The 24802-nt window shown below is 43.3% G+C and overlaps 1 pseudogene; it reads right to left on the bottom strand.

The window, feature by feature from the left end:
• Positions 1-20711: 20711 nt before the first annotated feature.
• LOC135051802 (5S ribosomal RNA) lies at positions 20712-20830 on the bottom strand (annotated as a pseudogene).
• Between the last annotated feature and the right edge of the window lie 3972 nt (positions 20831-24802).

Raw genomic sequence — 24802 nt, forward strand, 5'->3', positions numbered from 1 at the left:
AGATCCTATCTGACTCCTTATTCAGAAGTCACCTGTTCCAGCCTAGTCAAAACTAATCCAGACCCAGTATACCACCAGTACATAATAATAAAGTGGAGCTGAGTTTTATTCTTCCCTGAGTGACAACAGAAGAGGCAGTGGATGACAGTGGGAGGTACTGGAAGACAGTAGGAGGGTAAAAAAAATGCAAAGATGCAAATACCCACCTGTGTGAAAGTAGTCAAAAAAGCTATTTACTGTAATTGTGACAATTATACGTCCTTTATTGATGAGTACACAGTTCATCATCCATTGATGACGATGAGGTTCCACAAACTTGAATCTTGAAGTTTCTTTATCCCAGTGTACATAAAAATTTCAATACAAGCAAAAAACAATGGCCCTCATTCCGAGTTGATCGGTCGCAAGGCGAATTTAGCAGAGTTACACACGCTAAGCCGCCGCCTACTGGGAGTGTATCTTAGCATCTTAAAATTGCGACCGATGTATTCGCAATATTGCGCTCACAAACTACTTAGCAGTTTTAGAGTAGCTCCAGACTTACTCTGCCTGTGCGATCAGTTCAGTGCTTGTCGTTCCTGGTTTGACGTCACAAACACACCCAGCGTTCGCCCAACCACTCCCCCGTTTCTCCGGCCACTCCTGCGTTTTTTCCGGAAACGGTAGCGTTTTCAGCCACACTCCCATAAAACGGCCTGTTTCCGCCCAGTAACACCCATTTCCTGTCAATCACATTACGATCGCCGGAGTGATGAAAAAGCCGTGAGTAAAAATACTATCTTCATAGCAAAGATACTTGGCGCAGTCGCAGTGCGAATATTGCGCATGCGCACTAAGCGGAATTTCACTGCGATGCGATGAAAAATACCGAGCGAACGACTCGGAAAGAGGGCCAATGTGTAGTATTTTTTTCACAAAGCCAATATAGCAGAAAACAGTTAGTTATTATAAAGCAGCATACCCCACTCACACAATCACATCAAGGTATCTTTGTTATTTCAATCGAAAGGCATAAAGAAATATGCTGAATTTCTGAATAAACATTTAATTCGTAACTCAACTCACAGTATATTGGATGGTATGAAACACATCAAGGTGTCTTTGAACAGTGGAGCTCTCAGTCTTGGTCCTTGAAATTCTTATCACCCAGTGTACATAAAAAACCATAAATGCAGACAAAAACAATGGGGGTCATTCCGAGTTGTTCGCTCTGTAAAAATCTTCGCATCGCAGTGATTTTCCGCTTAATGCGCATGCGCAATGTTCGCACTGCGACTGCGCCAAGTAAATTTGCTATGCAGTTAGGAATTTTACTCACGGCTTTTTCATCGTTCTGGCGATCGTAATGTGATTGACAGGAAATGGGTGTTACTGGGCGGAAACAGCCCGTTTTATGGGCGTGTGGGAAAAAACGCTACCGTTTCCGGAAAAAACGCAGGAGTGGCCGGAGAAACGGAGGAGTGTCTGGGCGAACGCTGGGTGTGTTTGTGACGTCAAACCAGGGACGACAAGCACTGAACTGATCGCAGATGCCGAGTAAGTCTGAAGCTACTCAGAAACTGCTACGAGGTGTGTAATCGCAATATTGCGAATACATCGTTCGCAATTTTAAGATGCTAAGATTCACTCCCAGTAGGCGGCGGCTTAGCGTGTGCAAAGCTGCTAAAATTCACTTGCGAGCGAACAACTCGGAATGAGGGCCAATGTGTACACTGACCTTTTCCTGGTGACCAAAAAGCATTGATATAATGTAATATAGGGATGTGAGTACCTTAATATTTGGATATCCAAATATATCTGGATATACAGATATTATATTTGGATATCCATATCTATTTTTTTTATTTTTTTGTTTTTCATGATATTTGTAATTGTTTTTTTTCCATTGTTTACATTCTCTGCAACTTGGACAAAGTATATGCATGTTCTATAGGCAATTTTGTCAGACAATTTTTTTTATATATTACCTTGTGGAAAGAAATACACAAATGGAAAAATGACTACATTATAAATATACCTTGATGGTACTACTGCCGCCCTATATCTTGTGAGTTGGGGTATGCATGAATATGAATTTGCCTAAAAGAAACCTTGATAAGATTGATACCATCTGCCATTGTGTGAGTGGGGTAGGCATCAACACCATTGTTTAAAGGCTATCCAGTCAAGGTTACAGCTGTCGGGTTCCCAACAGCCAGAATCCTGACATTCGTCAGAATACCAATGCTGGAATCTCACAAAGGTCAGGACACCGATGCTGTAATCCTGACAGCTGGCATCTCATCTGTGAGTATAGTGGGAGAATTAGGTTTATAGCCAGGGGTAGGGGTTAGCTTTAGGCACCACCCAATGAGTTAAGGGTTAGGCTGCAAGAGGGGAGAGGTTAGGGTTAGGCTGTGGGGAGGCGGGGTTAGGGTTAGACACCATCGGGGAGTAGTTAGGTTTAGGCACTAGAGGGGAGGGTTAGATTTAGGCTGTGGGAAAGGGGGGTTAGGTTTAGGCAACAACTGGGGAGTTTTGGATTAGGCAAAAAAGGGGAAGGCTAGGGTTAGGCTGCCGGAAGGGAGGGTTATGGGTTAGGGGAGAGGGGAGAACAGAGGTAGCTCACCCCTGTTGGGATTTCAATTGTGAGGATGCCAGCATTGGTATACTGAATGCTGGCATCCCAACCACCAGTAACTCATACCCAACCCAGTAACTCATATCCATCCCTGGATGAGACTATATCATATAGTGATATGAGGTGGTATGCCCTCTATGGAGCCCACTGTATAGAGGAGCAGGGGATGGTGCTGAGAGGAGGGTCAGTGTGTGCTTGGGGTCAGTGTGTGAACTTTGAAGGGGAGTGTTAGCAAGTGTTGGAAGGATGCAATGGGGGCAGGCAGAGACACATGATACTGGCACTGGAGAGACACATGGGGATGGTGCTGGAGAGAGGAATGGGGATGGTGCTGGAGAGGCACCCAGGTAGGATTAACAGAGCATCCCAGTTGACCTACAACTCTCTCACTGATGTATAGTGATATAATGCAGCAATATAGTGTAGCATACTGTCTATGGGGGAATGTAGTTCAGTGATGTTGTGTAGTGTGTATGGAAACATGCTACTGTGAAGGAGGATTGTCAGTGAGATAATACGGGCATTTGGGACACACAAGGGGGCATGTGAGGAAAATGCTGCTCAGGAGGGAGCACAGGCACTCCTTGCATCAACTAACTAACTAACCATCTTGTTTTCTTTAGTGCAAATGGGGGGGAGGAAGGCATATTGGTGGTGGTGGGGGGGAAGGAAGGCATGTTGGTGGTGATGGGGGGGAGGAAGGCATGTTGGTGGGGGTGGGGGGAAGGAAGGCATGTTGGTGGTGATGGGGGGGCCAAAAGAATATTTTTGCACCCTGGGTCCACCACTCGCTAGTTAAGCCATTGACAATCTGCCCATGGAGGAACCACCTGATGCAACCGTCTGGAGTCCACTGCATAGGTTGCTTCTGGCATGGTGTACAGCTAGTGAAAGTACATTATACTGGTACTGCATACAGTAGTATACAGAGGAGAAACAGTGAACAGCAATGAGACGTCTGGGGGGGTCAAGGAAGGTTGTTAGTGGGGTTAAAACATGTTAAACAAACCCAAGTAGTCTCTGTAGGGATCTGCAGTATTGCTATGGCCCCAAGGAGGAGACAGCTGGTCCTTTGGTGGAAGCACAGAAGCCTCTGAAGCCCACACATATTGCCAGATGTGGCACCTGGTTGTCTCTCAGTAACTGAAGAGAAGGGCCATCATTGGGTTCAGTCGCATGGCAATGGAGAAGAGAAGCTGCTGGGCAGCGGAGTGGATGGCAGAATGGTAAACTGATTTGTTCTTACCTCCTGACAGAGGCGGTGGGAGTTGGCAGTGGGAAGCATGCAGACAGCAAGATGGTGTCGGATTTCTAGTCCTGGTGTTCTGTCCTCTTGGCTCCATCAGGGAGTACTGCCTGCTATTGGTGTTTCGCCTGGGGTTTTCTCGTCCACCCGGCGATGACACTGGCCAGAGTCCTGGAGTACATCAGCTCTGGCTGGGTGTTATCAGCTAGAGTTGCAAGACCAAGGCATAGAAAGCCCCAGCATGGCAGCAAAGAGCGTGAGCCTGACCTCAAATTCTCCAGCTCTTCAGGGAGCCATTGGTGCTTTTGCGGGTCGGCAGTCAGCTTCCAAACTCTGGTGCTCTTTCCCTGCAGAGCGGGTGGTGGTGGGAACTCACTGGGATGCGGTTGAGTGTGCAATGTGGAGCCCAGGATGGGAGCTCTGTGAGCAAACGCCATCCTCGGCTCCCACTGGAAAATTATTCACATATGCAGAATGGATTACTTATTCAAACCTTGACAGTGAGGTATCAGTCTCTAGCAGCTGACCTCACTGTCAAAATCACATACCCAGGATGCTGTGCGAAGGAAGGGAACTTATTTCCCACCAAGCACTATTTAATGTAGCTTATCTCTGTGACGTCCTGAGGGGTAGCATATACATATATTTTAACTGACACATGTCACATGTTGGTGACGTGTCATATTTTTTTTAAGGAAATATGTAAATCCATTAATAAAAATACATTCTAAACAAATAAAAAAAATTCTGGGGAAAATAATAAACGGATAACTGGTAAATGGTCTTAAGAACAGACTGTAGGGATATGTCGCTCCCTATAAGTTCAATGTAATAGGACAGTTTTATTTGAACAGCAATATTTAACATTTGGACAAATCTTTAGGTTATATTATGATATAAAAATAACACAATGCAATTATTAAACAGTAAATATCAATGTACAGTACCACAGTTTTCTAATGTTAACATTTACCGACAAATAATTTTCCTACAAAGTAAATATCAAAGTACATCTGCAATAAAATATGCACAGCACATTTATGTAACCCTTTCTAGCATTTCAAATGAAACTTAAATGCCTGCAATTTCTTCAGTTTATTCATGCATATTTGCTTAATTAAAAGTGCAGGCATATAATATTTATAGCAATGCCTGTTTCATTTAGCATAAATGTATATCTTTATATCTGTAACAATATAAACAGCAAATAATTAGTATTGTAGTTTCATAGTCTATACTTTTCCAGTCAATGACATTCTCAAGGTTTTATGTTGCCTACTGTTTGACCTTGGATTTAAAAGCATAAAAAAGAAAGAAGATACAACCTTGTAGCAGAGGATCCGTTAATCAAGATTAATTCTGACAATCTAATGCTGCAAGTAAAAATACACATTTATTATTTTCCTGTATAAGTCAATTTATCTCATAAGTCTGTTTTTTCTCTCTTTTTCCTTATCAATTCTTGGAATCAAGACAATGTAGCATCCTTCATTAATTTGAGACTATATTGCATTTTCTTTAATAATCTTTACTTTTAGAATATTTGTTATATAATGGAACTTAATGTTGGTAACATTTTGGGGCAGTAAACTATTTAATTGAAACAAACTTGTATAATTTGTGCAAAAGACATTCAATTAGGAAAAGAATGTACCCTTGTGCTAGTCTGCTGATTTTTTTAAGATCTTTTAATCACATATTAATGCTAACAAACACTGAGGAACATGGCAATATATGGGATAATATCTAATACATAATACATGCTTCCTGTTATATTATTATCATTTGAAGCAGCAGAAAGCAGGGCCTTAAATAGGTGTGTGCCTGAGGTGCCTTGCCCACAGCGCATATGCTCTGTGGGCGCACCTACAGGCAGCACCACCCGCAGGCCGCTCTGGCCAGGGGCTCTGACATGAGAGCTCCTGGCCAGAGTGTGTGCTGCTCTGCAGTAAGTGATGGTGATATACACTGTGTTTCCTGCTCTGTGCCCTCCTCCAGGAATAGATGGGACTCCCCCTCTCCCAGTGGCTGGTAGGCGGCTGCAGGAGACTATGCATGCCGTGCTGCCGGTTACTGCCACCAGGCAGCCTGCTGCTACACTGCCACCACCAGATGCAGAGGAGCCGCTGCTGCGTGTTCCGGGGAGGCGCTAGTCACTCACACAATGCAGTAGCGTCTGCTGATGCTTTGTAGTGCTTAGTTAGGCAAGTTATGAGAAAGTGGTAGTGTTGTGTGTGTTGTCTGCTACACCTGTGATAATCACTGGAGTATCCAGTGTACATGAGCATTGTGAAGGTAATTGTGAAACGTTTTTTGGGTGTAAGTACATTATCACACAGTGTAGTTAGATATACCACCTTTATTACCAAGCACTCTACAGGTATTACAAGTTACATGCACAATATTGCACAGCAGCTATAGTAATTGCTTTTCTCGTATGCAGTAGCAGGTTTCTGCCACCAGCTCCAAGGGCAGGGGTAAGGGGCACATATACTGTGGGTATTAATATGTGTGTAAGAGGCACAACTACACTGGTCATTTTGTGTGTAAGTGGCACAATTACAGTGGTCATTATTTGTATAAGTGGCACAACTACAGTGGTCATTATGTGTGTTAATGGCACAACTACAGTGGTCATTATGTGTGTTAATGGCACAACTACAGTGGTCATTTGTGTATAAGCGGCACATCTACAGTGGTCATTATGTGTGTAAACTGCACAAATACAGTGGGTATTATGTGTGTAAGGGGCTGTACATTGTGTAACATGTGTATAAGGGGCTCTATTCTGTGATGTAATGTGTATAAGGGACACTACTGTACAGTGTAATGTGAATAATGGACACTACTGTGTGGTGTAATGTGAATAACAGACACTATTCTGTATCCACACCCCTTCTCCATAAAGTCTCACCCCTATATTTTTGGTGCGCACTGTCAATATTTTATATATGGGGGCACCAATTCTCTTTCAGGCACAGGGCACTAAAATGTCTAGTTATGGCACTGGCAGATAGGATTGAATACTTAGATTAAAATCACTATACAGAATATAATTACTTAGATATCGCTTCTATTTTACAATTGTAAACATAAATTATTGTTTAAAGCTTATTAAATCCGCAAAACCTATATTAAAACTGTACTTTGTTATATAACATCCATTTTGTCCAATTAATATTGCGGTAGATGTATTAACCTGGAGAAGGCATGAGGAAGTGATAAACCAGTGATATGTGTACGGTGATAAAGGCACCAGCCAATTAGCTCCAATATGTAAATTAACAGTTAGGATCTGATTGGCTGGTGCCTTTATCACCTTGCACATATCACTGGTTTATCACTTCCTTATGCCTTCTCCAGGTTAATACATCTGCCCCATTGTTCCTTATCGCTGGAGCATAAAAATGAAACACACCACCCTTGAAAGTTTTAATACACCATAAATAAAGCTAAAACTTTAAAAATATGTTCAATAGGTACTTTACTCCTGAATACAAATAGCATTAGTACAAGCATTAAAAAAAAAATCAACTCCAGCTCCAGCAATTTGTGGTCCCCATAGCATAATATTGAAGGGGCCACTTCCCCAATGCTTCCTGAGAGACAGCTCTCCTCAGTAGTTATTAATTTGATACCCCATAATAGTGTCCTAGTTCATTTTCTGAACCATAGTAGTACCATAGTTAATATTATGCCTCAAAGTAGTGCCTAGTTTATTTTATGAACCATTGTAGCTCTCTAGATTACATAATGCTAAATAGTAGGGCTGCCAGTATACATTATGCCACATAGTATCCCCAATTCACATTATGACATACTTGCCCTTATTTATCAATGAGTGATAAATGGCACCTGCCAATCTACTCCTGTCATTTTTCAAACCCAGGCTGTGACATGGAAGTTAGGAGCTGATTGGCTGGTGCAATTTATCACTCACAGTGAAATGTATCACTCATTGATAAATAAGGGCAACTATGTCTCCAGTTTATATTATGCCACATTACAGTGCCACCTGTTCATACTGTGGCACATTATGCCATATTACAGTACCCCAGTTCATATTATGCAAACTATAGTGCCTCCATTTCATATTGTGCTACATTATAGCATCCCCTCCAAATGTACCTTATTGCAGGTACAGTACCTTTTTTTATGGTCAGTACCTGCAAAAAAGGGCTTTGTACCGATTTTCGATTCTCCAAATTTACAGTAAAAGTATAGGAAAGGGGGCGTGACCATGCCCCCTTTATCTGTGACCACGCCCACTTTCTTCATTTGTACCGGTTTTTATGTGTAAAATGTTGGAGGGTAAGTTATAGTGCCTTAGTTCTTATTATGTAACATTATAGTGCCCTCCACATTACAATGAGCAGATCAGATTATGACACATTACAGTGGCCTCCAGTTCAAATTATGCCACATTACAGTTCCCCTTACCATTATCCACTACACACTCCTCTCACTGAAAATATAATGTCACATAATTCAGGCTGAGCAATGGATCAGACCCAGTTGCTTAGCAGGCAAATCTGGGAAATTGGTATGCAACTGTATGACCTGGGTCTAGGCTCCTGTTAGCCATTGATCCCTATAGCAATTGCACCCCTTGCACCCACTATAGTTACGTCCATACCTGGAAGTAAAATTATTGCATAAGCAATCACTTTACTTCTTTCTCAAGGCTGGTATGGGCCCATGTCCAAGTATCTGAACATACCCTTTACACATATAAGGGGAAAAGGAATGTTCATTTCTGGGGACATACAGCAAAATTTAAGACATATCCTTCCTGTATGCTAATAGCCATTGAGGTGCAACTTGTACCAACACATCGGGGTATATTTACTAAGGTCCCGATTTTGACCGAGATGCCGTTTTTTCATCAAAGTGTCATCTCGGTAATTTACTAAGCAATAATCACGGCAGTGATGAGGGCATTCATAATTTTTTGGAAGTCCAACAAAAAAAATACGAATGAATACACCATCGGTCAAAACGCGGCTGTTTAAGTATGAATCTCGGTAATTTACTAAGAAGTGCAAAGCAAAAAAAAAAAAAAACACTGCCGTGAAAAATTACAACTCGTAAAAAAGTGCTAAAAAAAAACAGACCTGCTTTTTTAATCCGTGATTGTATAGGCATGCAGGGATCCATGAGATCCGTGCATGTATATCAGTGGGAAGGGGTGGGAAAGTGGTTATTTTCTTTAAAAAAATTGCGTGGGGTCCCCCCTCCTAAGCATAACCAGCCTCGGGCTCTTTGAGCCGATCCTGGTTGCAGAAATAAGGGGAAAAAATTGACAGGGGTTCCCCCCATATTTAAGCAACCAGCATTGGGCTCTGCGCCTGGTCCTGGTTCCAAAAATACGGGGGACAAAAAGAGTAGGGGTCCCCCGTATTTTTAAAACCAGCACCGGGCTCCACTAGCTGGACAGATAATGCCACAGCCGGGGGTCACTTTTATATAGTGCCCTGCGGCCGTGGCATCAAAAATCCAACTAGTCACCCCTGGCCGGGGTACCCTGGGGGAGTGGGGACCCCTTCAATCAAGGGGTCCCCCCCCAGCCACCCAAGGGCCAGGGGTGAAGCCCGAGGCTGTCCCCCCATCCAATTGGCTGCGGATGGGGGGCTGATAGCCTTTTGTGAAAATGAAAAGATATTGTTTTTAGTAGCAGTACTACAAGGCCCAGCAAGCCTCCCCCGCATGCTGGTACTTGGAGAACCACAAGTACCAGCATGCGGCGGAAAAACGGGCCCGCTGGTACCTGTAGTACTACTACTAAAAAAATACCCAAAAAAAGACAATACACACACACCTTGAAAGTAAAGTTTTATTACATACATCCACACAAACATACATACATGCTTACCTTATGTTCACACGAGGATCGGTCCTCTTCTCCAGTAGAATCCAAGGGGTACCTGTTGAATAAATTCTACTCACCAGATCCAGGGTACCAGGCTCCTCGTAGCATCCATTTGTAATCCACGTACTTGAATAAAATAAAAAAACGGAAAGCCGAGCCACGCACTAAAAGGGGACCCATGTTTGCACATGGGCCCCCTTTCCCCGAATGCCAGAAACCCACTCTGACTGATGTCTAAGTGGGTTTCTTCAGCCAATCAGGGAGCGCCACGTTGTAGCACCCTCCTGATCGGCTGTGTGCTCCTGTACTGTCTGACAGGCGGCACACGGCAGTGTTACAATGTAGCGCCTATGCGCTCCATTGTAACCAATGGTGGGAACTTTGTAGTCAGTGGTTGACCGAAAGTGACCTCACCGCTGACCACAAAGTTCCCACCATTGGTTACAATGGAGCGCATAGGCGCTACATTGTAACACTGCCGTGTGCCGCCTGTCAGACAGTACAGGAGCACACAGCCGATCAGGAGGGTGCTACAACGTGGCGCTCCCTGATTGGCTGAAGAAACCCACTTAGACATCAGTCAGAGTGGGTTTCTGGCATTCGGGGAAAGGGGGCCCATGTGCAAACATGGGTCCCCTTTTAGTGCGTGGCTCGGCTTTCCGTTTTTTTATATTTTATTCAAGTACGTGGATTACAAATGGATGCTACGAGGAGCCTGGTACCCTGGATCTGGTGAGTAGAATTTATTCAACAGGTACCCCTTGGATTCTACTGGAGAAGAGGACCGATCCTCGTGTGAACATAAGGTAAGTATGTATGTATGTTTGTGTGGATGTATGTAATAAAACTTTACTTTCAAGGTGTGTGTGTATTGTCTTTTTTTGGGTATTTTTTTAGTAGTAGTACTACAGGTACCAGCGGGCCCGTTTTTCCGCCGCATGCTGGTACTTGTGGTTCTCCAAGTACCAGCATGCGGGGGAGGCTTGCTGGGCCTTGTAGTACTGCTACTAAAAACAATATCTTTTCATTTTCACAAAAGGCTATCAGCCCCCCATCCGCAGCCAATTGGATGGGGGGGACAGCCTCGGGCTTCACCCCTGGCCCTTGGGTGGCTGGGGGGGGGGACCCCTTGATTGAAGGGGTCCCCACTCCCCCAGGGTACCCCGGCCAGGGGTGACTAGTTGGATTTTTGATGCCACGGCCGCAGGGCACTATATAAAAGTGACCCCCGGCTGTGGCATTATCTGTCCAGCTAGTGGAGCCCGGTGCTGGTTTTAAAAATACGGGGGACCCCTACTCTTTTTGTCCCCCGTATTTTTGGAACCAGGACCAGGCGCAGAGCCCGATGCTGGTTGCTTAAATATGGGGGAACCCATGTAATTTTTTTCCCCATATTTCTGCAACCAGGATCGGCTCAAAGAGCCCGAGGCTGGTTATGCTTAGGAGGGGGGACCCCACGCAATTTTTTTTAAAGTTTTACAGTGTTTATTTAAAAAAAAAAAATGAACCCCAGCACGGATCACACAGATCCGGCCGAGATTCATTGTGATAAAGTCGGCAGTGTTTTGCTAATCACTGCCGTAAAAAACGGGAAAAAAACACGAATGACATCGACATCGGAACAAATGAAAAATCCGAATACGACAACTTAGTAAATTAGGCGTAATAAATTCAAAAAGTTGCAGTTTTACACTGTCGATGTCATTCGTGATTGAACTTTGACCTTTTTCCGAAAATTACGAATGTTAGTAAATATACCACATCATCTCTTTTGTGTGGTGAGTTTTTCAGGAGCCTTTCCAGCAGTTTGTGAAGCCGCAGCATACTGTAATAACTCTGATTTTATGATTTTGCAGTTAGTTTATTTATTAGATACTGTATCTGCTGTTTGTAAAAAAAAGAAAAGCATTTAAAAAAAAAAAATACCTAATTGCTGCTTTTTACCCAGCATTAGAATGGAGGTTTGTGGATCCATACTTTTTCCAGAGATGAGTTGCCTCTAATCAAGTTCTAAGGAGTTCTCTGGACCTCAGGAATCAGTCACGCAGGGTCCAGAAAATTCAAGGTCAATGGAATGAGAACTGAAGTATATGAAGTGATGCTTTTTTCATACCAAATTATGTAAATACAAGATGCAGAAAATAACCAATAATAATGCCAGGATTTACAGATTGTAGAATAGAAAATGTATTTGAACCACATAATTCTGTGAGGTATATACTATAGGTTATCTTGCATTAAAATGGGTGAATAATGAGAGGCTAAAACAACCTAAATGTTTATATCAAGTCTATAAATATTGAAAGGAATCAAATAACTACTGATACAATTAAGGAAATTGCAAATAATGAATTCAAACAATTTTATGGCACAAATATCAAATGTGATTGTTTTTGCAAGGGTTAAAAAGTCATCAGAAAATGTTATTCAATTACTTATTGTTCTTTGAAGTAAGGCCAAGGAGGGTAATGTGACATTTTATATTAAATATTATAAAGCCCCTTGGCCTTGCAAAGGACGTAAACATGCTGTTTGGTTCATGTTACCGTAGAAACTAATAGCAAATGTCCTTGTAAGCTTTAGTAACTAGGAAAGTTGTAGACCTTTCAGATTCTAAAAGTCGAACCAAGTTTTTCATTAATTTATGAGAGTATATGGTAGTTGTGACCTATGTCACTAAATATTTTGTTTTTGGCGACACATAAATCATTTACATTGCATGCTTTTGTTTTTACAATAATTCGATTTACAGTTATATAATAAAAACATTTTTTATAATCTCATAAACCACCTAGCAGTTGATGTTCTCTCATCTGCACAAACTAACAACACCAACAAAGAGGTCACAGTGTTGATTATAAATATATTGAATATTATATTGAATACCAAAAAGTAATTTCATCTCTCAGCTCCAGCCGCGCACCAAATACACATAGTCTAGGCCCATACACTTCTGATGCTACCAGTCATAGATAAATTAGGACCTTATTCATGTTTGTTAGCAACCAAAAAAAAAGAAGCCATGTTGAACTGCAGGTGGGGCAGATATAACATGTAAAGAGAGAGTTACATTTGGTGGGGTGTGTTCAAACTGCAGTGTAAAAATAAAGCAGCCAGTATTTACCCTGTACAGAAACAATATTACCTACCCAAATGTAAATCTTTCTGCACGTTACATCTGCCCCACCTGCAGTGCAACATGGCTTTGCCTATTAGTGTGCTTTTTTGGTTTGCTAACAACTCTGAATAGCCACCTTAGGCCTTTTTCCTTGCACAGTAAAGGTCCATCTCAATGGGGAGTGCACATGACCCCAGTAAGGGTGGGGACAAAGAGGCTGATTGTGAATTGGGAGCAAAGCAATAAAAGCAAGTACTGTATCTGTACATCTTGGCAACCATGCTGCACTGCAGGTGGAACAGATTTAAATTTGCAGAGATTTAGGAGGAGATGTTGTAAGCATTGGAGAGTGATATAGCAGAGCAAGATAAAGTACCAGCCAATCAGCTACCAACTGCCATGTCACAGACTGTGTTTGAAAAATGGCAGTTAGGAGCTGATTGGCTGGTATCTCTCCACTTTATCACTCTCCAAGGCTTAGTACATCTGCCCACATGCGCACAGCATCTAATCACTGCTGTTCTGATAAGCAGAGCAGCAAGTGATGGAACCCACCCAACTCCCCTCCCCCCACCATGGAACACTGTGACCCACGGGTGCAACAGCGGGACAGTGCACAAAAAATGTGACTGTCCCACAAAAATGGTGACAGGATGTATGCAAAATAGTATCTGGTCTATAGATCTACACTAAAAAGGTCTACAGTCAATTGGTTAACCACTAATGGTCGACAAGCATTAGGTTGACAGGGTCAAAAGGTCAACATGAAAATTATCAACTTTTTCATACTTGACCATCCACGTGAATTGTGATTGGGAATAGTAACCTGCTTGAAACATGGCGAACAAAGCAAGCCATGCAAGGGGATGCAGTACAATAATGGGGCTTGTTTGTGGCAGAAAAGTAGCAAAATTGTGTCTACCTGTTTTGTGTTACCAATTCCATTTCAACCTTTTGACCCTGTCGACCTTTTCTACTGTCTACCTATTCCATGTTGACATTTTGACCCTATCGACTTGGTCTTCAAGCATTTGTGAAGTATGCATTTGTAAGGATTGTGGCAGAGACAGCATTTTTCCATGTGAAAGTAATGTGGAGGATCCAGACCAGGTTTTGGACGCAGTAGCAGAATCCCAGGTGTGTGATCAGCAACACCTGGGATTTCCTGATATAGGGGTTTCCAGGGCAGAGTCACCTTGCTCTTGACGGTGGAATAGCTACCCAAGTGATAGGTTGGGTTGTGTGGGTTAGACTAGGGACCACTGGAGATAATCAAAAGTCTGCCACGCTGAGAGTGCCTGTATGCTACTGCCTGTAATACTGACTGCATATGGATTTAACTTGCTATGTGGTGACCTGCTGTTCAAAATAAACACCAAAAGTGTTCATCTGAGTCCCCGTGTTTGTGATCCTTGTCACAAGTGGTGGAGAATGGGAGCAAGGACACAGTGTACAGCAGAAACTGTTGCTAAGCATACCGGTGTTTAAACTGCAAGTTTTCCCTTTTGTTTTCTTCCTCTCTGGTTATGCAGTTAGTGCAAATGGCAGCCTTAAAGGGCCATAGCATTATAGGCAGTCTGTTTGCTGTTATGTGTTAAATAGCCAGAAAAACAGGCGGATGTCAGCTTGGACTGATTGATAAGCCTGGAACATTATATTAACCCTCCATAATTTGTCCTTAAAGGGGCCACACAGGGCAATATGGAGGAGTTACTAAAACAATTTGCTGAACTTGCAGCTGGGCAACAAACGCAGATTCAAATGTTATATGAGGGGTAACAAACCCAGTGCAAATGTTACATGAGGGGCAACGAACCCAGGCTGAAAGTCAGCAAACTCAAATTCAAATGTTGTGCAATGAGTTAAAAGCGCTTAAAAAATCTGAGCCAGAGCGGGAAAGGCTACTAAAGCTCACCCCAGCGGATGATATAGAGGCATTCCTTTGCACGTTTGAGCACACGGCCACGCGGTTGGGATGGCCTGCGGAGGAATGGTCTGACAGGCTGCCTCCCTGTTTAGCAGGGGAGGCACAGCGGACGTATGTGGACATGACTGTGGCCGAGGCACGCTCCTATCCTGGCCTGAAAAAGGCTATACTGGATAAGATTGGAGTGATAGGGCCCAGCAAAGCTCAAGAATTCCATGACTGGTGGCTGGAGGGCTCTGAGCCTCCCAGGATTCAGCTGGCAAAAACTAGCCTGACTGGCAAGGGCCTGGTTGCAGCTGGATAAAAACTGCAGTATAGATTGTGTAAGTAGTCTCACTGGACCAGGCTATGTGGGTGTTAGATCGCTCGGTGCAGCAGTGGGCCCTTCAGGCTTACCCCCAGACCTTTGAGGAGTTGGCAGTGGTGATTGAGTGGCACCTGACACTGGGAAATCTGAATAAAGCCAGGTCAGGATACGGGCCACCACCTAAACCCAGAACTCAGGTCCCAGTAGTTAAACCAAAGGCTCTGCCTCCCTTAGTGTGCTTTGAGTGCGGCGAGCCTGGTCATGTGCGGTGGGACTGCCCAAAACAGGGTGAGTCGATGAATTGCAGTGCGGGGAAAACGGCGCGGACATTGGTCAGCATGGTGGCGGCGGGGGTATCCCAAGCAGAGTCCTCCCTGTTCCGGGTGCAGGTATAGATGGAAAACTGGGAGATTTGGGCCCTGGTGGATACCGGCAGTGAGCTCACCATTGTCACAGCCAACATGGTTCTTCCGGGAGCTGACAAGGTCTAGCCTCCATTCAGGGTGTTGTGCATCCATGGAGATGTGGAGGAGTGCCCACGTGTCTACTTACCTTTTGACCATTCAAGGTCAGTCATTAAAGGTGGTAGCGGCGGTGACCTCCAGACCTCCGTATCCACTGATCCTGGGCCAGGACTTTCCATTGCTGCAGGAGCTTATTACCTGGCATGCTACCAACAAACCGTCAACCACCGAAACAACTCAGAAGCCAGAGACTACCAAAGTTTAGCAACTGGGAGAGAGGCTGCCAGTCCCAAACCACTCCAAGAGACTGAGTCCGAGGCCAATTGGAACCCAGTTGGTGAGAAGATATCACTGCACGACTTTGGGAGAGATCAATGCGATGACAGCAATTTGGTACACGTCTTTGAGACTGTTAAAGTAGTTAACAGCAGGGTAGTTGATGCTTTACCATCCGAGGGTGTACTATATTTTGTTTTGAAAAATGATTTGCTATATCGTGTTGCTACTTTACAAGGGAAAAAGGTAGATCAGCACTTGGTTTTCCGGAAACTGGAGCGGTTGGTGTTAGAAGCTGCCTATACGCATTTATGGGTTGGCCATCTAGGGGAGGAGAAAACACTCCAACGCATCCAGTTAAGGTTCCTTTGGCCCGGCATCTATGCTTCCATTAAGAGGTATTGTCAGGAATGCCCAGTCTACCAGAGGACAGCTCCTCGGCCAGAGTTTAGTGCTCCACTGGTACCCCTCCCTTTCATTTCCAGAACTTTTGAGCAGATTGGTATGGATCTGATAGGGTCAGTGGAAAAATCTGCTCGAGGGCACCAATACATATTGGTAGTAGTTGATTATGCCACCAGGTACGCAGACGCTATACCCCTGTGCAATATGAAATCTGGCACTATTGCCAGAGAACTACTAACCATGTATACCAGCTTAGGAATACCAGAAGAGGTCTTAACGGACCAAGGTACACCTTTCGTGTCTAAACTCATGAAAGATTTATGTCGGTTGCTAAATGTAAACAGGATTACCACCTCGGTGTACCACCCGCAGACAGATGGCCTGGTAGAAAGATTTCATAAAACCCTTAAGCAGACTTCCGGTTCCGGGTTGATGGCGTGAGGCAGCAGGTCCTGGAGCTCCGCCACAATCCCTCTACGCCTTTTAACGGCCCTTCCAGGCCTCCAATTGCCCTTCACTACTCCCCCCCTGCATCCGTGACCCTGATGGACCGCTTTGTGATACCGGCAGCCGTGGTTGGCGTGCAGCCGCAGCGCCAAGAGAAACGCCAAGCGGCAGGGACTATGATGCCGGACGTGGGCCCTGATCCTGTCTCCCCTGCCCCCCAAAAAGTAACAGCTGTTACTGTTCCCCTGTTGGAGCGCGCTGCAGACGCTCCGGTTTCATATGCCGACGTGGTGGACGCAATCCGGTCCACCATGAACCCCCTCCTCACTCAAGCTGTTTCTGACATAACACTGCAGCTGCAGCACTTACAACAACATGTATCCCATATAGAAAATCAATTGGGAGCTGTCATGCATAATGTTGATGAGCTGCAGCAGTCTGTGAAAACCATGACTTCAGACAACTACCATATATGAAACAAGCTCGATGATATCGAGAACAGGTTGCGCAGAAATAATATTAGGCTAGTGGGCCTTCCTGAATCCGTCAAGGGTCCAGCAATTGCTCACTTTGTCCGCACTACATTGCCCAACCTCCTGGATATTGAGCAAGACTGTCATGACTTGGTAATTGAAAGGGTGCACCGAGTGGGACCTGCACACACCCCTAATAAGCCTCGTCCGAGAGTCACGCTATTTCGCTGCTTGCACTACCTCCATAAGACTGCCTTTTGGTCTGCGTCCCGTCGTATCAAGGATCTTCAATGGGAGGGCCACAAACTTTTTATTTTCCTGGACTACTCCGTGGAATTGACTCGGGCCCGAAAAGCTTTCTCTCCAATTTGCTCCCAACTTGTCTCAGAGGGCCGCAAGTTTGGCTTGCTCTACCCAGCCCATTTACACATCTATGATGGCACCTCCTATAAGGACTTCTTCTCCCCTGCTGACGCCCATGCTTTTCTCAAAGACCTCCCTTGGCCCTCGGATGCTGACATCAGTGATCCTCCACCCTCCGCGTCTACCTGAAGGTTTTTCTTTGCTGGTTGCCTGTCTGTATTTAGTGCTGCTTCGGTAGTATCTGACTCCGGCACTGTTTTCCTGTTTCATGTTTCATATCTCATGTTTTGTTTTACTGCACATGCTCTCTTTCTGATGTTTCCTTTTTCCATACTGGTTGCTGTTCCCTAATGAGCACACCCCTCTAATAATTATGTTATGCCTGTTATGATTACTTTTTTTTTTATGCTGCCAGGACTCATTTACCAGCCTGCCTCTAACCCCGAGCTACTGCATTATGGGGCTTCAGCTCCTGATGCTAAGCTCCCCGCCCACTTCTGCTATATAGGGCAATGCACCTTATATTCTCCTCTTATCACCTGTGGAGGGACGAACGGAGCTTCTCCCTCACACTCCACTACTAGTTTTATCGTTCATGTGGTTTCTATGTATGTCCCTGTCATTTTTCCTTTTCGGAAGTTCTGAGTCCTTTTATACTGTTATGTCTCCTCTGTTCACACCATTGATTTTTTGGAGTCAATTAGTATGTTTAGCGTGTTCCGTTTCATGTCTGTTTCCCTCCCCCCTTCCCTCCCCCTCCATTGCATTATAGACCATTGTATTTCTTTGACAATAGCAGCTGTAGTAATGGTAACTCCCCTTCCGCCCTGATATGCCTACTCTGACAATAGGCTCATGGAATGTGGGCGGGTTCAACTCGCCTGCGAAACGTAGGAAAATTCTCATCTTCCTTAATAAGCAAAATGTTGACATTGCATTCCTGCAAGAGTCCCATCTAGTACCTGCCAAAGTGGTTAAACTGAATACTTTAGGCTGGGCTGTATTGGGTTCTAGTTCTTACAATTCTAAAGCCAGAGGTGTCATCATCCTAATCAAAAGACATATTCCCTATGATGATCTGACTATTCATTCAGATGAATTAGGTAGAACAGTATTACTGACACTCAAATTATATGGCCTGCCACTGACACTCTGTAATGAATACGCTCCCTCCACCCATGCTAAGAGATTTCTAGTCATTACTTGCCTTATTGACCCCGCACCTCTCCTCCTCTATTATACTGTGCGGAGATTTTAATTTAGTATCCTCCCTTCTCCTGGATAGATCTTCTACACCCCCTAAAGGCCTGACCCCCCCCCCCAAGCTAGGAATACCTTTGCTAACAGACAGACTCTCTCTGGTGGATGTGTGGAGGGCCCTCCACCCCACCGACAGGGATTATACCTGTTTGTCCTCAGCCCATCACACCCTACCCCGAATTGATTACATATTCACTTCTCACACCCTCCTCCCAAACATGGTAGATGCTTACATTTCCCCAATTTTCCTATCTGATCATGCTCTTGTGACGTCCTCCATCCAAATTTCATGGTCGCAGGATTTCCCCAAACTGTGGAAATTCCCCTCTTATTTGTCCAAGTCCTTAAAGTTCTGCAACAAACTCGAGGCAGCGTGGGAGACATTTGCCTTGGATAATGCCTCACATGCAGACTCTGACCCCATGCTCTTTTGGTTATCCGCTAAGACCGTGTTACGCGGCGAGATTTTATCACATGTGGCCAATTCTCGGAAAAGATACACGGCGCAATATCTGGAATTTCAGTCTGTTCTGACCTCAGCCTTTCAGCAATTCAAGACTGACCCAACTGACACTACTAAACACAATTACCTTTTGGCGAAGACACACTTTAACGAATTCTTGCAAACATTAGGCGACAAGTATATGTTTAATGTTAATTACAGATTTCCCAAATTTGGAACCAAAACAGGTAAATTATTATCCAATCTGCTGCGGGGCTCTCATCCTCCATTAACTATGCAACCCTTAGTGTCTGGCTCAGGAAAATTGATGAGTACCAATGCAGAAATCGCCGATGATATGCACTCCTTTTACTCAGATCTCTATTCCCCCACAACACCCTGCCCCCTCCCACCTGAATCTCTTGATGAGCCCATGTCTCATAACTCCTGGGAGACCCTGCCGAATCCCATCCTATCTTCAGAACTTTGCCAACCCCTCACGGCCCTGATTGCTCTAGAAGAAATTTGCATGACCATTGGTAATTTTAAACGTGATAAAGCCCCGGCACCGGATGGCTTCTCTGCCGATTTCTACAAGCCATTCTGTTGTTGATCTACTTCTGTGCTTTGGGTCATTGTCCTGTTGCATCACCCATCTTCTGTTGAGCTTCAATTGGTGGACAGATGGCCTTAAGTTCTCCTGCAAAGTGTCTTGATAAACTTGGGAATTAATTTTTCCATCGATGATAGCAATCTGTCCAGGTCCTGAGGCAGCAAAGCAGCCCCAAACCATGATGCCCCATCCACCATACTTCACAGTTGGGATGACGTTTTGATGTTGGTATGCTGTGCCTTTTTTTTCTCCACACATAGTGTTGTGTGTTCCTTCCAAATAACTTAACTTTGGTTTCATCTGTCCACAGAATATTTTGCCATTAGTGCTGTGGAACATGTAAGCACAAAGAACGAGAGAGAAAGAAGGCTCTTGTTTGGGTGCACTATTTAACAATTAGATAGATGACATGAAGTCACAAACAGATAAAACTCAAATTTATTAATATTATTAAAAATTGAATTTGCATCCAGCTGACAAAAAAATGAAAGAATGATCTGATCATATACCCAGTAGGAATGAAAAATTGAAAGTAGGTATAGATATGGACACTGTCAGTACCATATCTAATCCCCCTTGACCAGTACAGATAAATCTATATTAATCAGACCTTATTCGGTCAAAGAATTGATGAGACTTAAATAGGTCAAAGTAACACCTGGGATATCTGATCACAATTTTTTTAAGGGGATCCCGTTTGTGGGTACCTTAAAATGTATTGCTGTCCTGTTATTAGTATTACTGATGGCAATTGTAGACCCTATTATTGTTGTCTATTGTTATTAGAAAAGATTCAGGGATGATAAGAGATGAAGGAAGAGAAGATGATGATACTGCTGTCAATGTTTCAACACGTCTCTGCTTCCAGATTTGTTCACATAATTCTACAGCACTGAGTATTCCTATGAGGTTTCCCTTCAAAGTACTAACCCAGGCCACCACTGTTTGGCTTCCAAGATCAGACGAGATTGGGCATATTCAGTGGGGTATGGCCATAGATAAAGTGTATAATTGCTGTGACACTGATGAGAGTGCACCTGAAAGAGATAGCTGTGAAAATTCCAGCATATGTGGGTACAAAATGCTGAAAGGAAAGAGAGGTATTTAGGAATACCCAGATGGGAAGATAAGATAGTGGATCTGCTGTCCAATGTTAGACAGGGACCTGCCATATTTGTAGGGTTAAAGTGATCTCATAACATTATAATGCTAATACTCCATAATTCATACCGTAATAACACAATTGATTGAAATGTAGATGCACATTTAACCATAAAACACCACCTGTAAATCTTTTTAGCTAAAATAATCAATTGCAGCAATATAGAAGATTCGTCCTGGACAAGATAGCTGCTTAAAACACAAATTCTTTGATAGAATAATCAACTGCAGCAATATTAAAAAAATCTGTCCTGAGTGTAACAGCTGCTTAAATAGTAAATACAAATGGTCATAAATTCAGCACAGTATCAAAGATTGTAGCAGTGATGAGCTGTTATTGAATGTTTACTTATGAGATGTTACACTGAAACAGTGTTGCTTATTGGTATCTCTAATAGGGCAGCAGAAGAGCACTGTCACATACTACAAACCAAAGTTAATACAGAGGTACCTGTCACACCAATGGATCAACGAGTGTCAGGATCCCTAGTAGAAAATGCATTTCACCCGTATTGCAGGCTTGTTCACTTCCTGAAGGTGTGCTGTGGAACATTCAGGTGCTCTTTTGCAAACTTCAAACGTGCAGCAATGTTTTTTTTGGGACAGCAGTGGCTTCCTCCGTGGTATCCTCCCATGAACTCCATTCTTGTTCAGTGTTTTACTTATGGTAGATTCATCAACAGATGTGTTAGCATGTGCCAGAGATTTCTGTAAGTCTTTAGATGACACGCTAGGATTCTTCTTCACCTCATTGAGCATTCTGTGCTGTGCTCTTGCAGTTATCTTAACAGGATGCCCATTCCTAGGAAGAGTAGCAACAGTGCTGAACTTTCTCCATTTATAGACAATTTGTCTTACCATGGACTGATGAACATCGAGGCTTTTAGAGATACTTTTGTAACCCTTTCCAGCTTTATGCAAGTCATTAAATTCTTAATCATAGGTCTTCTGAGAGCTCTTTTCTGCGAGGCATAGTTCACATCAGGCAATGCTTCTTGACAATTGCAAACTCAAAACTGGTGTGTGTTTTTTATAGGGCAGAGCAGCTTTAACCAACACCTCCAATCTCATCTCATTGATTTTACTCCAGGTTGCCTGACTCCTGACTCAAATTAGCTCTTGGAGAAGTCATTAGCCTAGGGGTTCACATACTTTGCCCACGCTGCACTGTGAATGTTTACATGGTGTGTTCAATAAAAACATGAGAACATATAATTGTTTGTGTGATATTAGGTTCAGCAGACAGTGTTTGTCTATTGTTGTGACTTAGATGAAGATCAGAACACATTTTATGACCAATTTTATGCACAAATCCAGGAAATTCCAAAGGGTTCACATACTTTTTTTTTTGCAACTGTATTTTAAGGATGAAGTTAGAACCGGAGTTTTACCTGGATTTGGACTATGCTAGAATCTCTAATTAAACTAGTTTTTCAACTACTGCAACTCAGGATCATTATCTGGCCTCTCCTCACTTCTGCCATGAGAACACCAGGACCAATGCCTACCACCCTTCCGTCCGAGAATATCATGACTGCCCCCAGGCCTACCCCTCAAACTGAGCAGGAAACTGAAGGGGGTGAGCATCAGGACCAGGCCCAGCAGGGTCGTTTCCATTGGACATTAGTGTGCTCCCCACGTTCTCACACCCACTCGCACTGCTCCCACGAGACCAGGACTTTTATAATTTTCTCAAAATAATGTTATTACAGTTTTCCTCCATCTGTTGGTTCCTACAAATGTGTTTTTCTCTTCTTTTTTTTTCTTCTTATAGCATACTTCCACCCCACTGTGTGCTATTCCTGTAATGTTTACCTCAACTGATTGCATACCCTGCCAGCAGCAACCTACGCAGTGCGCTCCAGATGGCTGCCTCAGATGGTTCCTCCATGGGCAGGGTGTGCTTCATTTGGATCTTTCCGTGCAGGGTATAGCATACTACTACACTCGTGTCAGTTTTCCCATACATTACTTTGGCTCTTGTATAGCTCATCTCTCACAGTGTAACCTTCGTAGTGCCCCCAACATGGCTGCCTCATCTGGTACACTTGTGGATGGGATGAAAAATACATGAACCTGATGGTTTTGTTGGAACCCTACTCTGAACTTTACGACTCTGCAATCTCCCCATTTTGTGTCATCTCTTCTAGGGATGGACTGTTCCACCCTGGGTAATCCTATGCAGTGCGCCCAAGATGGCTGCTGCACCTGGTACCTTGTGAGGGTAGAATACACAACCTTTGAAAGTTATTACCCAAAATGCCTATACCAATCATGCATTATGCTTTCTGTGTCCTCCAGGTTTTCTTTTATGTCTGTGTTGCTTATCTATTGCTGTATTACTTAAATCTTCTGTATTATGTGCATTGTTTTTGAGGTGTGTAAAGCGCCTTGAGTACTGCTGGAGAAAGAGCGCTATATAAATAAAATAATAATAATAATAATAATAATAATAATACTAATAATAAATATTATTATTATTATTATTATTATTATTATTATTATTATTATAAGTTGTCTGCCTATTGACTGTAGAACTTTTAGATTTAATAATCCACATCCATGCAAAATTAGCCAATATTTACCCTGTGATGAGATGAGTGGTTTTCATCCTTGTTTTTTCCAAGTAACTCACCTTGCCCATTGTAGGGACACTGACACCGTGTATACTCTCTAGCCACTTGGCTGCTCTACAGATCTTCATTAGACTATAAATAGTCCCAGATTTATCAAGCATTGGAGAATAATACATTGCACGGTGATAAAGTACCAACCAATCAACTACTACTGTAACTGTCATTTTTCGAACACAGCCTGTAACATGGCAGTTAGGAGCTGATTGGTTGGTACTATATCACCATTCAATTTATCACTCTTTAAGGCTTGATAAATTTGGGCATTTTCTTGTAAAAAGTGTCATGACATAAACCATCTATTTCTTCCATCCGCATCATTTAATATAAGAAGTTCTAAGTCAGTATTTGGGAACACAGTTTATTTTTGCTAAAGAAATGAATATTTATAGTCTGTGCACATCTTGTGGGGGAAATGTATTTTCTACTATGCAGCACACTCCTTGTGTGTCAGTGGAACTTACATTATAAAGTAAATCACATGTTTGTGCATCACTGCTGCTGTGAACAGGACCATCATGTACTGGGAAACTATGTTTCATATTCAATCTAGAACATATACTGGAAGACAGTCCCTATTTTCAGAAGGCTATTTCCTCCACAAACTCGTGCCCTGGATATTAAAAGATGGGACATTATAATGGTAAATCTGATATTTTACAATATGTATTATATAACTCCTATTGGACTTCATTCAGGTCCGGTCGTTGCTGCTTCTCATGCAGAAAAGTACCGATTATCAGTGCTTTGTGCATGCGCAGGACCTGTTCTGCAAGTGAGTGAATGGGTCCTGCGATATAGAAAGTAGGACTGCAACAGACCCTCAGTTATTGACAGTTTGCTGCCATCTGGGGGCAGGGGCAACAATGACCTCTGTTTCCCAAAATGGAAGCGTGTCGCCGCCAATTAGGGGGTGGGAAGTTGGCCAGGGATCTCCTTAGTTGCACAGAGGTTTTCTAACCTCTGTGATGGACAGCTTATGTGGCACTACAAGTAAAATTGTCATGGTGTGTGTGTGTTTTGTTTTTATTTTGGTATTTTTTTTTAGTAGAACTACAGGTACCAGCGGGCCCATTATTCCCCTGCCTGCTGGTACTTGTGGTTCTCCAAGTACCAGATTGCGGGGGAGGCTTGCTGGGACTTGTAGTTCTGCTAAAACATATATAATTTTTTTTATA

Source organism: Pseudophryne corroboree, chromosome 2 (genome assembly GCF_028390025.1).
Source record: "Pseudophryne corroboree isolate aPseCor3 chromosome 2, aPseCor3.hap2, whole genome shotgun sequence".
NCBI classification, from domain to species: Eukaryota; Metazoa; Chordata; class Amphibia; order Anura; family Myobatrachidae; genus Pseudophryne; species Pseudophryne corroboree.